Source organism: Peromyscus eremicus, chromosome 3, assembly GCF_949786415.1.
Source record: "Peromyscus eremicus chromosome 3, PerEre_H2_v1, whole genome shotgun sequence".
NCBI lineage: Eukaryota > Metazoa > Chordata > Mammalia > Rodentia > Cricetidae > Peromyscus > Peromyscus eremicus.
The window spans coordinates 132,988,467-133,005,136 of NC_081418.1; the positions used below are offsets into that span (position 1 = coordinate 132,988,467).

The following is a 16,670-nucleotide window of genomic DNA, read 5'->3' on the forward strand; positions in this document are numbered from 1 at the left end:
GAACCTGGGGTCCATGCAGTGGGTCTAGACTTAGAGCTTGATCCAGGAGTTCCATATGGGGTCCTTGAGTGGGGGAATGCTTTGAAAAGGCAAGGGGGGGATAAAAGTTGGGTCCTAGGGCCACCCTGAACACTAGACTCAGCCCTGACAGGAGAGCTGTGGTCCCAGCCCTCAGAGGCAGAGGCCACTGGAGAGACATTTCAAAGGTAGCAGAGGTAATGGCGAGCTGTAATGAGATGGGAACACAAGAACAGGAAAGGGAGGGGGAGATGGGGCGGGCAGGGAGTGCAGAGCAGTCCTCTACCTGCTACACCACCAGCCCCTGCATCAATCCACACTCCCATGGGCCTTTTATTTCTCATAGATGGGCTTGTGAGGTGAAAGTCCCACCCCTCACTCATGTTTCGCTTGCTTGGAAACTCCAGGTAGGTGGAGGAGGAAAGACGGTTTCTCTGTCCCACAGTCCCTGGTCTCTGGCCCAGGCAGGACCCTGTCTCAGAGGAACCCGGGTGCAGCGTAGGCAGGTTAGCACTTGGACCTGGCCTCCTCCATGCTCCCTCTGTCTTAGCACAAGTGATGCAGGCTGGAAGGTAGAACCACCTCCTATAGGGCTCCCTCCCGCAGTTTCTTGCAGGACTCCTTGGTGTACCTTTGGCCCACCTTCTGAAGGTGACCCAAGATATCCATCTCCTCAGAGATGTCACCTGCTTCTCATGACTCAGATGACATGTGGAAGGGGTGGCAGAGCCCGTGGGCATGCATGCATGCTGTTGAATGCCTTTCTCAGAGTTCTGATCTGGCCACATCTTCCTAGAAGTCAGCAGCAGGTGGCACCCAGTCCTTCCTCCTGGGAGAGAGTCCATACGCTCCTCATTCCTTTTTCTTACCTCCCTCTCCCCCGTCCTTCTTTTCCACCTTTCCATCTCTCCCCTTGTCTTCACTTCCTCCTGGCTTCCCTGCCCTTTCTCACCACTGATGCCTCAAGGTGGCAACAACAGTTGCAATCCGCAGAGGTGGCACATCCTTCTGTATTTCTAGAGTGGAGGAGATGGGTGAAAGCCGTAGGCAAGGGCCAGCCTGCTTCTGCGCTGGCTGGAGGCCAGGAAAGGCAGCAGCCGGGTGGGGAATGAAGAGCACACAGCTCTCCCTGCCCTTTTGTCTCTCAGGTCTGGGATGCTGAATGCATGTGTCCTGGGCCAGGGGAGGTTTGCAGGGACCAGGGCTGTCTGGCTTCATAGGAGTATTCCCCTAGGGAAGAAATGGAAGTCATTTTTGGAGGAGAGTGTTGGGCAGTTCAGCCCGTCCTGGCCCTCCCTCTCCCACTCCCCTGCAAGGCTGCTGCCAGTCGCTCTGACACCCCAGCCTCCATATCGTTCTCTTGAGAAGATGTTTCTTCTGCTTGGAGCTTCCTAGTCCCTTTGTGTTCCGGACACTTCTTCCAAGAGACTGGCCTATCCGGCCTGCCTACCCCTGAAGGAGGTAGGCCTCCCAGCCTGCATGAACTGAGAACTCAGGCCTGTCAGCTGGCAAAGGAGCACTAGCTAGCCATGAAAACTTGCCTTTATGGTCATTCCTTCACACAAGGTTTTATTTCACATTCTGTACCTTGAAGCGCTGACCATGATGCTTTCTTTCCCAAGGTCACACCATGTCAAAATGGATGTGTAATCCATGGGACACTGTGGTCACTGGTGTCCCCTTCTTTTTTTCTCCCCCATTGACCCTCTTTTCTGTGGGGCAGATGAGTGTTATCTGCCCACTTCTGTCTGCCCCCCCCCCAAAATCCCCATGACTGGGTTTTAAAACACACTCAAGCTCCTTATTGAACTGTGTGAGTAGAGAGGGGAATGAAAGGGATGCTTGGGAAAGCTACCCTCCAGGGCCTATAGAAGATGCATTGGCAGAAGCTGGACTAGTCTCTGTCCCCACAGGCACTCCTCTACAGTCCTCCTCCTCCTCTACAGTCTGGACAAGTGAGCTCCAGGCATATAGCTTCAGCTGTGAGCTTGAAAGTGAGCCTGCCTTTAAGTGGGCCACCAGGCACACACATCGCCCACACGCTACCTGTCCACTTTTGCCTTACAGTGCACTTCACTAATCAGCACCTTAGTTTAGTGTATCACATGATTCTTCCTAACACGGCCTCTTAAGCAGCCACTGGCAGTCACCTGAGAGGCACACTTTCTCATTCTGGGCCTATCTTCTCCTGATGGCTGGAGTGGGGCCAAAGAGATTAAACTGTGTTGTGGAATATTCCTTTACACTGTGTGAATATATGTCACTGTGATTGGTTTAATAAAAAGCTAAACAGCTGGGGTTGGGGATTTAGCTCAGTGGTAGTGTGCTTGCCTAGCAAGTGCAAGGCCCTGAGTTCAGTCCTCAGCTCTAGGGGGTGGGGGTGGGAAGCTAAACAGCCAATAGTTGGGCAGGATTTTGGGGGACAGAGAGAACACAGGGAGAAGAGAAGGAGCCAACCAGGTACAGAGGAAGCAGCATGGGCATTACAAAGTATAAGTAACCAAGCCATGTAAAAGAATGTAGATTAAAAGAAATGGGTTAATTTAAGTTATAAGAGCTACTTAAAAACACACCTAAGCTATTGACCGAGCTTTTATAATTGATAATAAACCTCCATGTCATGATTTGGGAGCTGATTGGTGGGACAGAAAAATCCACCTACAAATGGTGCCCAACATCTGGGCATGCAGTTCCACATGAGATCTGAGAAAGATTAAAAAAAAAAGTTCCAAACACACAATAACACAAAAATGGAGCCAAAACGCAGCTTCCTAGCCCCTCAGTCTTCATGCAGGCAGAGACGTGTCTCCTGGCTGCATCCTGCATGCTTGAGTCGCCAGCTTGCCATGAGCCAAGCTGTGCAGCAGTTTAAGGTTTTGCTCATGCAGACAGAAAAGGTTACAGATACACAGTAAAGTGGGTTCAGACGGAAAAAGACTTCAGACTGTAACCTCTAAACAGGTTACAGTGTGTTTAACAATGTGCGTAGGCTTAAGGAAAAAATAGGTATAGACAGTCATAGAATAAAACAAACAGTTTAAAAATTGTAAAGTCTTCAAAGAGAGAGTAAAGTAATAAAAAATAAGCCACATAAGGATGGAAAATACACAGGGCATCTGGATCCTGTATGACACCTTGCTAACTTTGAATTTTTTAAATGCTAACATACAAAAAAACAACAGCTGCTGAGAGACATTGGATTATGGAAATAGCTAAATTAAACCAATCTATATATTTAAAAAATGTCTTAACTTCAAAATGGAAGTTGGACAGTGTGTTACATTGTGGGAGAGGTTATGCTTTTGTTTCCACAGGAAATGAAAGGCTGTGGATTCCTTCCAGATTAATAGAGATCAGATTTGATTGGGGAAGACTCCCTGAAAATCCTGGCTATAGTCATAAGGAAATAAACCCAGAAAAGGAGACCAGATACCAATGAAAACAGGTAATCCAGCCTCTCAGAGTGCCTCTGTTGCAGTTTCCTCAGAGTTCTGCATCCAGAACAGCTTCAAGGCTGCTGGCTGAGGTGATCCAGCCTCACAGACTATCCAGCCAGGACTTCAGATAAGCCTTCCACTTTTGCATTGCACAGAGACTAGACAACAAATAATAGAGCTAACTCTCCCAGGACTTGACCATTATCCCAATTTTCCCAGGGTCTCCTAAAGATGCCAGCACTCCCAGACAACAGAAAGCAGTCTAGAGAACATGATTCCCACATTCCCAAGAGATGAGGTAGATGGCTTTTGGTTACTCAATGGGATATAGATGTTTGTTTCATCTAGGGGGTTAGTTACAAATTATTATTGGTCATGGTCAGGAAAAAGCTAAACAAAGGAGTTAGATTCAAGGATCTCTTGACAAAAGGGGATATAGTATAGAAATGATGAGATAAAAGTGTAGATTCAACAATCTACTTTTAAACAACCACTAATCTCAAATATTTTATATTCTTATAGATTTTTTTGTATATTGATACAAATTTAGGGTTATTTTTGTTATACTATGTGTATATCTCTATTCTTGTTTAAGGTATTGTACCTATGTGGCTCACTTAAAAAGGTTATGTAAAGTTTTAGTCTTTGGAAACTATTTAGGATAATAAATACAGGTTAATAATTAGTCATCTATAACTTTCAAACTTATAGTCATGTTAGGTATGTTTTCAAGGTTATACAGAGACATATTTTAGATAGGCAGATGATCTTCAAACACTTCAGAGGCCTACAGAATATGACATTTAAGATTTTTTAATAATATAAGGCTTTTCATGACAATGAGATATGTCTATTCCTTGCAGCACCAATATACTTCAGAGAAGATGATGGGCATCGAAGAACTTCCAAATCAAGTTTGCTTTCCTTGTGGCAAAAGTTAGTTACTGGGTAAGAAACTGCCCTTGCCTTGACTATTGAGAGAATACTGTCCAAATTGGACACTCAGGACACAAAAGAAAGCGACTGGTGAACTTTGCCAAGACAAGGTGGAATAGTCATTCAAAATTCCTACTTCACAGAAAAGTCCGTCAGATATTCTAGGCCAAAGATGGATGCCCCAACATTGCAGAGGAACCTTGGGTGACTGTCCAGATAGCCAGATGTCTGTCATTTCTGTAGGTTTGGAAGTGGCTTGCACTGTACTTCCTGTTTACTTAAATAATATATACTTCTGGGGTCTTTGATGGAGTTGAAGGCTAGGTAGTTATAGTTGTAGTTTTCCTTAGTTATGATAGAAGGTGAATTAGGTACAGAGCTTTGGACTCATCAAGATAGACTAAATAATGGAGGATTTTCTCTAAATATGTCAAATACAAATGGACTGGATATTGTAAATGTAATTCTTACCTGATAATTGTTCTTATTGTTTTTAGTTTTATTATGTTAGAATTAAAACTTTTCTCTTTTATTTAGGCAAAAATGGGGAAATGTTGTGGAATATTTCTTTACACTGTGTGAATATATGTCTCTGTGATTGGTTTTATAAAAAGCTAAATGGCCAATAGGTAGGCAGGATTTTAGGGGCAGAAAGAACACAAGGAAGAAGAAGGGCAGAGACTTGAAGAGTCACCAGTCAGATACAGAGGAAGCAGCATGGGCTTTACAAAGTATAGGTAACCAAACCACGTGGGTTAATTTAAGTTATAAGAGCTAGTTAGAAACATGCCTAAGCTATTGACTGAGCTTTTATAATTGATAATAAGTCTCCATGTTGTGATTTGGGAGCTAGTTGGTGGGACAGAAAAATCCACCTACAAGATTGCCTGGGGGCTTCACTTGCAAGCTCTCGGACAAAGGAAGAATCATGGACATCATACCTTCATCTTCCATGCTAGGCAAAACTTTGGTACATTTATGGAAGGAAGTCAGCCATCACAATCTGACAGCTATGCAGCTGTTCACCGGAAAGTACATCCATGTAGAAGCAAGACTGAATTCCTTGCACCTGGGCCTAATACCACCCCTTGGGTACAGGTTGCCTCATCATTTTCTTACTTCACAGCCCTTTTATGGTTTTGTCTGTTGAAGAATTGCCATCTGCTCAATGTCCCTCAACCCCAGCCAGAATGTCTTTTAGTGTCCTCAAGTGATACATGTTTCTCACTCACCATCAGCCTCTTCACCCCTCCTCCTCGTTGTCTGCTCAACTGTTTGTCGTATTCTTGCCCCTGCACTCTCATGCTGGCTACACGTCAGGCTCTGTGTTAGACACTGGAGAGACATTCTGAATACTATATCTACAGTCTGGAAGGGAACTTGGATCCCAGTCTTGGGGGGGGGGGGCGTCAGGGGAGCTCATCTGTGAGTGCGATCGGGCACTGACCTGGTGCCACTCTCATTGAACCACAGCTGTTCTCTCTCCTGCCTCCAAGAGGGGTGTGTTTGATGCATGTCTTCAGAAGGAGAGGTAAAGATGAGAGGCTATGTACCCCAAGATTCCACCCCCTCTTTAAGTGGCTCATAAGGACACATTTGGTACCTCCTGAGTGTCCAAAACTTCCTCTAGTGTTTCCTTTCTGAACTGGTGGGAAATTTTAGGCCTAGATGCCAGGCTTTGCATCTACATCTGGAAATGGAATCTCGTCAACTCTAAACTATCCTTTAACCTTTTGAGACTGAATCCTGATTACACAGTGCACTTTGATTTTCCACTGGAAATCTTCAGTTTTCTATCAAGTGCTGAAGGAGCTAGACAGGGTCAGGCCTGTGTGCCAGGCTGGAGCCAGCCTCCCCACAGCCCCAACAGGCTGTTTGGAGGGCTATTGTTTTAGAGGTGTTAGGGTTCTATTGCTGTGAAGAGACACCATGGCATGGTCATGGCAACTCTTGTAAAGGAAAGCATTTAATTGGGGCTAGCTTACAGTTTGAGAGGGTAGGCTCATTCTCATCATGGCAGGACATAGTCCTAGAGAAGGAGCTGAGAGTTCTATATCTTGATCCACAGGCAGCAGAAGCAACTGTGCCACTGGGCATAGCTTGAGCATAGGACCTCAAAGTCCACATCCACAGTGACACACTTCCTTCAATAAGGCCACACCTCCTAATAATACCACTCCCTTCGGTGGCCATTTTTTTTCAAGTCATCACATTCCACTCCCTGGGCCCCAAAGGCTTGTAGCCATATCATAATGCAAAAAAAAAAAAAACAAAAAACAAAAAAAACAACATTCAGTCCAGCTTCAAAAGTCCCCATAGTCTATAACAGTTTCAAACTTATTTAAAAGTCTAAAGTTCAAAGTCTCTTCTGTGATTCATGTTATCACTTAACTATAATCCCCTGCAAAATCAAAATCAAAAAGCAGATCACATACTTCCAGTATGTAATGACACAGAATATACATTACTGTTCCAAAATATAGTGAAGGGAGCGTGGTGAGGAAATACTGGACTAAAAGTAAGACCAAAAATCAGCTGGGCAAATTCCAAACTCTTCATTTCCATGTCTGATGTCCACATGCTCTTCAGACCTCTAGCTCCTTTCAGTTTTGTTGACTGCAACACACTTCTTTCTCTTGGGCTGATTCCACTTCCTGTTAGCAGCTCTCTTCAGCAGGTATCCCAGGGCACTGGCATCTCCAACATCCTTGGGTCTCCAAGGCAATCCAGGCTTCAGTTTCACAGCTTCACGCAATGGCCTCTCTAGGCCTCCATTCAGGGATACTTCTGACAAATGCCTGGCTTCACCTGCTTTCCTTAGATGCAGAGGAAGATTCCATAACCCCTTTCTTCTACCCTTGACTCTAAAGCCAGAACCATGTGACTGAAGTTGCCATGTTCTGCTGCTTGCTGGGGCTGGAACATGGCCCCCTCATTCAATTACATCTTCACCAGCTTTATGTTTTTGATGGCTACCTTCACTGCCTAAGCTTGACTGTCCTGGAACTTGCTCTGTAGACCAAGCTGGCCTTAAACTCAGAGCTCTGCCTGTTTGGAATTCTGGGATTAAAGGCAGGCACCACCATACCTGGCTCTAAGCTTTTCTTTAATTCCCTTTTCACAAGTTGGAAGCTTAGCTGGATGGGCTCTTGTCCTGAGGTCACCACTTCCTTAATTCCATTTAATATGTTTATCTCCTTGAATACAGGACTTAGCTCCATTCTACTTCCTAGTGCTCCTTTTCTCCTCAAATTGTACGTCTTGTATTTTCCCTTTCTCAGCTTGCTCCTTTTCATTATAAATCTTCATTAGAGTTAACACTAATAACTACACAACAGAGTCTATACTAGGTTGTTTTAAGATTTCCTCTACTAATGGAATTAATCCAAACCTCTCCACTTTAGCTTCAGGCAAACTTGTCAGACAAAGACAAAAAGCAGCCACATTCTTCACCAAAATGTCACAAGACCAGTCTCTAGGCCACATACTAACATTCTTCTCCTTTGAGACCTCTTGAACCAGGCCCCTTACAGTTCAAATCACCCTCAACAGCATTGTCTTCCATGTTCCTATTAGGATGGCCCATTAAGCCCCACTTAAAATGTTCAACTGCTTTCCTAATCCACAGTCCAAATTCCTCCAAACAAAAACATGGTCAGGCTTATCACAGCAGTACCCTATTCCTGGTACCAACTTTCATCTTAGTTAGGGTTTCTATTGCTGTGAAGAGACACCATTACTACAGCAACTCTTATAAAGAAAAACATTTAATTGGGATGGCCTACAGTTTCAAAGGTTTAGTCTATTATCACCATGATGGGACATGGGAGTGTGAAGGCAGACATGGTGCTAGAGAAGGAACTGAGAGTTCTACATCTTTATCCACAGGCAACAGGAAGTGAACTGTGTCTCACACAGGAATAGCTTGAGCATAGGAGACCTCAAAGGTCCACTGTGATGGTATTGTGTTCCCCAAAATATTGTGCACCCTAATAAACTTATCTGGGGTCAGAGAACAGAACAGCCACTAGATATAGAGGCCAGAAAATGGTGGCACACACGCCTTTAATCCTAGCATTCCAGAGGCAGAGATCCACCTGGATTTCTGAGTTCAAGGCCACACTGGAAACAGCTAGGCATGATGACTCACGCCTTTAATCCCAGGAAGTGAGCCTTTAATCCCAGGGAGTGATGGCAGAAAGCAGAAAGGTATACAAGGCATGAAGACCAGAAACTAGAAGCTTTTAGCTGGTTAAGCGTTTAGGCTTTTGGGTAGCACAGTTCATCTGAGATTCATTTGGATGAGGACTCAGAGGCTTCCAGTCTGAGGAAACAGGATCAGCTGAGGTATTGGCAAGGTGAGGTGGCTGTGGTTTGTTCTGCTTCTCTGATCTTCCAGCATTCACCCCAATACCTGGCCTCAGGTTTGATCTTATTAATAAGACCTTTAAGATTAATGCTACAGTCACCCTCAGTGACACACTTCCTCCAACAAGGCCACAACTACTCCAACAAGGCCACACCTCCTCATAATGCCATATCCCTATGGGGGCCATTGTCTTTCAAACCACCCCAGAGGGCTTGGCATTTCCCCTCTTCTTGTGCACATTGGCTGCATTTAGTCTACTGGACTGCGTTATAAGCAATCAATATCCTGGCTGTGGGGGTATCTCTCTGTTCCCCCAGTCCAATGTACTTACTATTGAAAGGAGGTACAATTGATTTATGTTGGGGCTGGTCCTCAGAACTCCCCTTTTCTTTTTCTCAGTGCTTGTGGATCACTGCCCCCCCCCCATTTAATAAATCATCCCAGAAATTGTCAAGGCTTGTATGGAACAATCAGCCTTCTCTACTCTCCTTGATGGCACTGTGTAGGCATTGTCCATGTCCCATGTCCCCCTACTCTCTTTGTGGACTCCAGAGTGGGGTACCTGTGTTCCACCAATGGCGCTTTGGCAGAGTATGGCTCCCTGTGATCTGGAGGAAGGTGTAGTTCCTGTGTCTGAGTCCCAGTGCAGTGGATGAAGGTACTCACTGTTGGAGATACTGGAGCCTCAGGAGGCGGATTTTGCTTCTCCCACTGGAAGGAGGTCCACTCATTCTTTTCTGCAGTGCTATTCTTCTCAGACCCACCTATCAAAGAGAACCGGGCTTCTTAGTGCCCACCCCAGCTCTGCCACCTTAGTGAGCCTGCTGCATAGGAGTCAGGGCTACAGGATTGACACTGGTGGGATATGGGCACTGTAGGGTTTTTCTGGGGGGGAGGGGTAGCCTAGAAGGCGTGGACTGGATGCCTTGCCATTCATTTTGGTCTTTAGAGAAATCCCAGTGTTCCATGGTCCCAGGGCCCCTCTGCCATCCTAAGTCACACTCCTTCCTTTTCTCATGAATTCTCTCTGGCCTCTGCCTCCTCACTGCCCGGGCTTCCAACCTACGCTGGCTGTCATGGATCAACACTCAGAGGCCTTCACTGAACGAGAAGATGATGGTCATGGTTAGAGACTGGTGCTTCGGGAGGTGTGTAGCTAGAGGAGAGCTGAGGGAAGGACATCACAGCACATGAGGCCAGAGTACATTCAGCATCGAGAAACCTGGCTGTGGCTCAGGAGTGTGGCAAAGCACGGTTTACGCACCCTGAGCCTAAGGCACACGATCCATCTTAGTCACTTGTGATGCAGGGTGAGAGAGCATCTGCAGGTGCAGGCACCAGAGTACAGCAGAGACCAGGCAGCCTAGGCTCCAGAGCTCACACAAACGGCTGATACAGTGTGCCTATGTGAAAGCAAAGCAGAAAAGCACAGAGGTGTTAGGAGCATTTTGGATTCCATGGTCAGAACCATGGATTCCAGGGAAGGAGCTAGCCATGTGGGTGTCTGAGAAATGACTTGATGCAAAGACTATGAGAATGTGATGGGGCGTGTCAGGGTGAAGCAAAGTGACTGGTGTTCGTAAAGCTTCCTTCCACTGTAACTGGGTGGAAGGAATGAGGAACAAGGCCACTCAGAGCCTTGTGAACCATGTGAGTCATAGTCAGGACTCTGGATTTAGCCCTGCAAGCTATTTGCTATGTGTAGGGTGATTCCTCAACAGGCCTGGGGTGGAATTTAGTTAGTGGTGCACGGGTCCTTCCTGGCCACTCACTTGACCTCACTGAACTTTCATTTCTCCTCTGCAAAAGGGCCAGAAACCTACTTGCATCATGTGACTGTGGAGGAGGATGGGCACAAATACTCTGCCAACTGCAAACGGCTGTGTGCCTCTGCGCAGGACTATCTCTGTGGCACACAGGTGCCAACTTGGAGCCAGGGTGGGCACTCACTGCTCAGGGCTCAGTAAAGGCGGTTCCTGGATGATGCAGGCTGGGTGATTATGGTATAGGTAACCTAGCTGGCACCAGGATTGGCCCGGAAAGGCAGATAATGCTGTGCGAGAGCTATGGAGTGATCGCTGTGAATCCCAGGTCTGCCGTTAGTTAGAACAGGAGTCAAAGAAGCTTCAGGGCCTGGGGCAGCCCCTCCCCACCCCTTTATCTTTCCTGTGGCAAGAGCTCCCGGTGAATAAAACTGAGCTGCAGACACTTACAGCTTTTGGGGAAAGGGTCTCCTCCAGCCTACCCGGCCCTGTGTTGTGGCTGGTGCACAGTTCCTCCATCTTTTCTATGTTCCTACCATACCGGTAGTCTGTTTTCCTCCTGTCCAGCACCCCTCCATGCCCTGATGGGTGATGTCATCCTGTATGCTATGAAAATGTGTTGCTCTGATTGGTTGATAAATAAAGCTGTTTGGCCAATGGTGAGGCAGAATAAGGTTAGGTGGGACATTCTAAAGAGAGAGGGAGGAAGGAAGAAGCCGGGGGGGGGGGGGGGGGAGAGACTGCTAGCTGCCACCAGAAGAAACAAGATATAAAGGTACTGGTAAGCCACGAGTCACGTGGCAAAATATAGATTTATAGAAATGGGTTAATTTATGATATAAGAACTAGATAACAAGAAGCCTGCCATGGCCATAGTTTAAAATTAATATTAGCCTGTGTGCGTTTATTTGGGTCCAAGCAGCTGTGGGACCAGCAGGTGAGAGAGATTTGTCCTGACTGCAGGCCAGGCAGGACAGAAGAAAACTTTCAGCTACAATGCCCACTCACCAATCCTAGGCTGTGTGAAGTCTCTCTGGGCTCAGACCATCCCTGTGTCCATGGAGGTTTTCCACTGCTAAACACCCAGCTGTAGCACATCTGCAGGAGTACAGCCCCATCTTCATGGGCATGTAAGGTTCTGACTTGCAGAGACAGCCTACTGTAGGATCCAGGACAAACAGCACACCCTAAATGGAAGGGCCACGCAGGTCTGTCTGTCCATGTGTTCACACAGCTGGAGGCCATGAATACTGGGGAAGAACCCCGAGGGTCTACTGTAGGCTACTGACCTCCCAGGAGGACCCTGACTGGGATGGCTGATTCGGTCTTATACTGAAACCTTGAGAGAGAGAGAGAGAGAGAGAGAGAGAGAGAGAGAGAGAGAGAGAGAGAGAGAGAATACCAAGCCAAAGCTAAGGAGGGAACTGAGAAGGAGCTTGGCGTTCTTCCCAGCAGCATGAGCTCCATCAGCTCCTCCCGCTTCTCAGGACCCCTGAGAACCAAGGCAGTCAGAGGGAAAATGGGGACTGAGGAAGGAAGGATGGGGAGAAGCTTGGCTTACAGGTTCCAGGCTGGTAATCAGTCAGAGTTGATGGCTTTGGCTGGAGCTGTGAAACCTGGGAACATAAGCAAAGTGCTCCCTCTTGAGGTGGTCAGAAGCTGGGATCTAGAACAGGTGTTGGCTTCCTGACTCCAGGCCATTCTGTGTGTGTTCCTGGACTCCCTGGCCAGTGCTCAAACAGCGACCCGTGTGATGCTGGAGACGGAGAGGCAGAAGTTAAAGCCCCTCAGTGTCTGTCATCGAGAGTGCATCTGGAGCCCAGCTGAACAGCTTGGGGGCACGGTTAGGGTGCCGCTCTGAAGTGGGGCTCTGCCGGCCCCTCACTTATGTTGCTGTGGGTTCACACAGGTGCCACTGACTGTCCCAGAGTCACAGCACAGGCCCTATAGGAAGGGCTGCCCCAACTCATGTCCCCCCCCCCCCCCATTGATGTAACCGTCTTGTTAAATAAGAAACACAGAGCCAATTGCAAAGTTAAAAGTCCAAGAGGTCAGAGCAAAAGCTAAGAGTTAAAAACCTTACCCGTCACTGCCGCTGCTGTCCTCCTTAGCAAGAGACCTACTTCCTGTGTGTTTGTCCTTTTTATTGACTTTCTATTCTGCCTTCTCATTGGTTGTAAACCCAACCACATGACCTCCTCGTCACTGCCCATCTATACAGACCTCCAGATCTTCTATGGTTGGTATTGAGATTAAAGGCGTGTGTCTCCATGCTGGCTGTATCCTTGAACACACAGAGATCCGCCTAGCTCTGCCTCCCAAGTGCTGGGATTAAAGGCGTGCACCACCACTGCCTGGCTTCTGCTATAGCTTGCTATTAGCTCTGACCCCCAGGCAACTTTATTTATTAACATACAAATAAAATCACATTTCAGTACAAATAAAATATCACCATACCCCCCCTCCCAGGGTCATGCAGGTTGTAGAGAACTACTTCAACACATCAGATCTGGGCCTGAGATCCTACCTGCCTGGTAGCACTGACAGGTGCCAGCCTGGGCCCCGCATGGCAGACTCTAACCCTGGCACCTTTCTGAAACTGACCATCTTCCACAGAAGTGAGTGAGCCTTTCAACCCCGGGGTGAGCTGGGACTAGGAAGGGGGAGGGGCCAGGGGCTCTCTAGTCCACCTCCACCCCCACACTCTCAAACTCTCAGTTTTGTTACGGACTTGGAGGTTGGACTCTGTAGTTTCCTGAAGCTCTCAAGATGCTCGCCATTGCTGCCCCATCCATCACCTGCCATGGCTTCGGCTTGCCTGGATACCCCTTCGGGTAGGTTCCGTGTTGGCTTGGCTGACAGGGCTTGCTCTCCTGAAGATACCTCCAACAGGCCCATGTCTGCATCTCTGAAAGGCTTCCTGCAGGCCAAGTGTTGTGAATCCTGGTCTTCAGAGCAGTTTTCATCTCGAACATGTCATCATACTGGTGCAGGAGCGGTTCACACGGTGTGTACGGCTGTGTGTACACACCTCCAGGGCACAGAGAGCCTGGAAAAGGGGAACTCCGTGTCCTTCATTTCCAATTAAACAACAGGCAAAAAGGGTCCACAGAAGCTGAAATTCCAGGACTCAGCTTGAATATTGTTTTCTAGGCCATCTCCTGTCTCTGTTAGGAGCATAAAATCTTTTTGCTAGCTTGTGTCATGTTGGGTTACTAGTGGCATAGTGACTCATGGGTACCACCTTTGCAGGATAATACCTAAGTGGGGGGAGGGAACTGACAGTGTGCCTGAACACCAGGCCCCTGAGCTTGGTGGCTGCAGAAGACCCTGGCTTCCTCTTTGGTGAAAAGGTGTCCTTCCTCAGCTAGGTTCCGGAGTCACCCCCAGCATTAGGCTGGGCCTTGCTGTCCCCACCGAGGCCTTCCTCAGCAGCGTGTCCTCTTTCTCCCTGCCTGGCTGCAGTCTCTGGAGCTCCCAAGGAAGTGGTTGACACCTTCTGTTGCCAGGCCTCTCTGCTCTAGTGTTGTGGGGTATCCATCAGAGAAGACTACTCAGACCAACAGGAAGTCTTTATTAGCCAGCCCGTGACTACACTGAGTGTTCGTGGGTTGACGCACCTCAGTTAGCAGGAACAGTTAGCCAGAAGCAGAACTACAGAAGCCAAACAGGCAAGGTTGGTACATTTAGAGACTTTCTCAGATCTATGGAGTTTGATGGATTAGGCTTTTGTTCTTGTTTTGGCAGGCGGTGCGGCCTGTGTGCTGGGGTTCAAGGCCAGGAAGGTACTTCCATCATGGCGTCAGTTGGGCCTGTAACACTAGACTGCTGCCAAACCAGGGGTACTGGCAAAGGCAAACTTCACGAGGTGGAGGGGGACCTAGGCCTCTTCCCTCGACCCTGTGAAAAGAGCTGGGAGGGCTCTTTCCCCTGGTCTTCTAGCTCCAGCTGCTCATGGTGGGTGCTGGGCAACTGTCAGGCTCTCTGCCTGGCCCCTCTTCACGGGATGGGCTGTGCGTGCCATCTGCCTGGCTCTGCTGTGGTTGTCCCGCCTGCCCTTCAGCCAGGGTGTGCTTCTCTTCCTGAGATTTGGGGAGAAAACAGCAACGTGAATGGATAAAGGTGGATCATGTAAGAACTGAGTCCAAGCAAATCTCACACTTAAAACCAAGCACTTGTGGCCGTGTGGGGTGCGGTGGGCTCTTTGGGGCCTGGTCTTTCCTGCCCAAGTGGTCTCCAGGAAATGGGCAAAAAAAATCTGAGGGGACCAAGGCCCTTTCTTGGCTAGAGGTGGAAAGGGGGCAGGGTAGCTATTGCAGATGGAAGGCAGAAAGGACATTTTTTTCCACAGGGGGAAATGTCTCAGTGACAGACACAGGGTCTCTAAAAATAGTCACGCTGAGAGCCTAATGGCCCTTGGTGTAATTGCTGATGTCAGGGTAGGTGTCTTGGCATTTACTCAAGTGGCTGACGGCGGGAGGTGCCACTGGCTCCAGAGAGGAACTGGAATCAAGCCAGGGAGCTCAAACTCCTGTGGACAGACGAGGGCCAGGGTTGAGGTTAGGCGGTGAAGCTGGAATGTACGACACCCTATGATGCCAGGGACTCGGACATGGGGACACTTCAGTTTAGGTAAGATGTGAAGTGTCTAGAACAGCTGGTGATAGCTGGAAAGGACAGAGGCAGGCTGAGGAGACTTCTGAGGAGGTGGAGGTTGTCCTTCCCACAGCCTCCTGAGAAGGCCCAAGCAGGAAGCTGACCCCAGGCCATGATGAGTAGGGAGAGTCTACTCCAAGGGCAGCTCCACTGGTCTGGGCACACAAGGTCAGCCCTGCTGTTCTTTTTTTTTTTTTTTTTTTTTTTTCGAGACAAGGTTTCTCTGTGTAGCTTTGCGCCTTTCCTGGAACTCACTTGGTAGCCCAGGCTGGCCTCGAACTCACAGAGATCCGCCTGCCTCTGCCTCCCGAGTGCTGGGATTAAAGGCGTGCGCCACCACCGCCCGGCAGCCCTGCTGTTCTTGCAGGATGAAGTGGAATTGCTCCCACTGGCTTTTCTCTGTAAATCTGGACCTGGTGGCTGGTGTCTCTAGCAGGCTAATGAAGGCTTGGTAAATGTCTTTACTTTCCAAGGATACAAGGTAAAGGAAGAGCCTGCAGCCAACAGGAAGGCTGTGAGAGCCATATTTGTGCCAGAGTGGCTCATGGGAAGGAGAAAGCAGCCCCAACCTTCTGTATAGCAGCAAAGGCAGGGTCAAAGGTGCTTTGGCCACATGGTCTTGGTCAAGGCTATGGCAGGATGGGGGTGAGTATACCTGTATCCCAGGAGCAGGACTCCAGCAAAGGCCTTGCCTGATGACCTGGGTGAGCATAGCAGCTGGGCTCTGAGTTATACCTGTTCCCCACAGTGTGTGTCCATTAGCCCCCTCCTTCCCTGGCCCTTAGATGACAGTTACAGCAGGACAACCCTTCCTTCTTGTCCTTCCACCTTCCAGCCCCTCCTCTGTCTCCAGCTAGTCACCTCTGCGACCAAGAGTCCAGGCTGACCTGTGGGTTGGTTATCAGCTTCCCACAGTTCCTCCATCAATGCCTTTGGTGGGGAGGAGCACAGGGGATATATGATTTGTGGAAAGGACAAATGAGGTCACAAATCAGAACTGATTTTTACCTGCCTGGTGTCCCAGGCTTCAGAGAAAGGTCAGGACACTTTGTGGGCCCAGGCTAGTAGCTGGTTTAATAGGTGATAACATGTAGAACATTAAGGGCAGGGGGTATTCCCCAAAACTCTCAGAGTGTTCAGAAAACAGGTACACAGAGGAGAGTCATAGCATAGAGCAGTGGTTCCCAGCCTTCCTAATGCTGCGACCTTTTAACACAGCTCCTCTTGTTGTGGTGACCCCCAACCATAGTTATTTCGTTGCTACTTCGTAACTGTGATTTTGCTACCTGTTATGAATTGTAATGTAAATATCTGTGTTTTCCAATGGACTTAGGCGACCCCTGTGAAAGAGTCATTTGACCCCCAAAGGGGTCTTGACCCACAGGTTGAGAATTGCTGGCATAGAGTCTTGATATCCCAGTTCTCAGGGCAACATAGTTCTTCCTTTTGGCCTCTGGAACACCGGACGCATTCACAAGGATCACACTTCCT

General features: G+C 48.2%; 1 long non-coding RNA gene across 1 annotated transcript; it reads right to left on the minus strand.

Moving 5' to 3' along the window:
• Window positions 1-308: 308 nt before the first annotated feature.
• On the minus strand, window positions 309-11,064 carry LOC131906085 (uncharacterized). The gene is made up of 4 exons (XR_009378117.1): window positions 11,006-11,064; window positions 10,025-10,163; window positions 9,427-9,524; window positions 309-1,248 (listed from the first exon to the last, which is right to left on the minus strand). It is a non-coding gene; the product is annotated as an uncharacterized LOC131906085 (long non-coding RNA).
• Window positions 11,065-16,670: the final 5,606 nt, after the last annotated feature.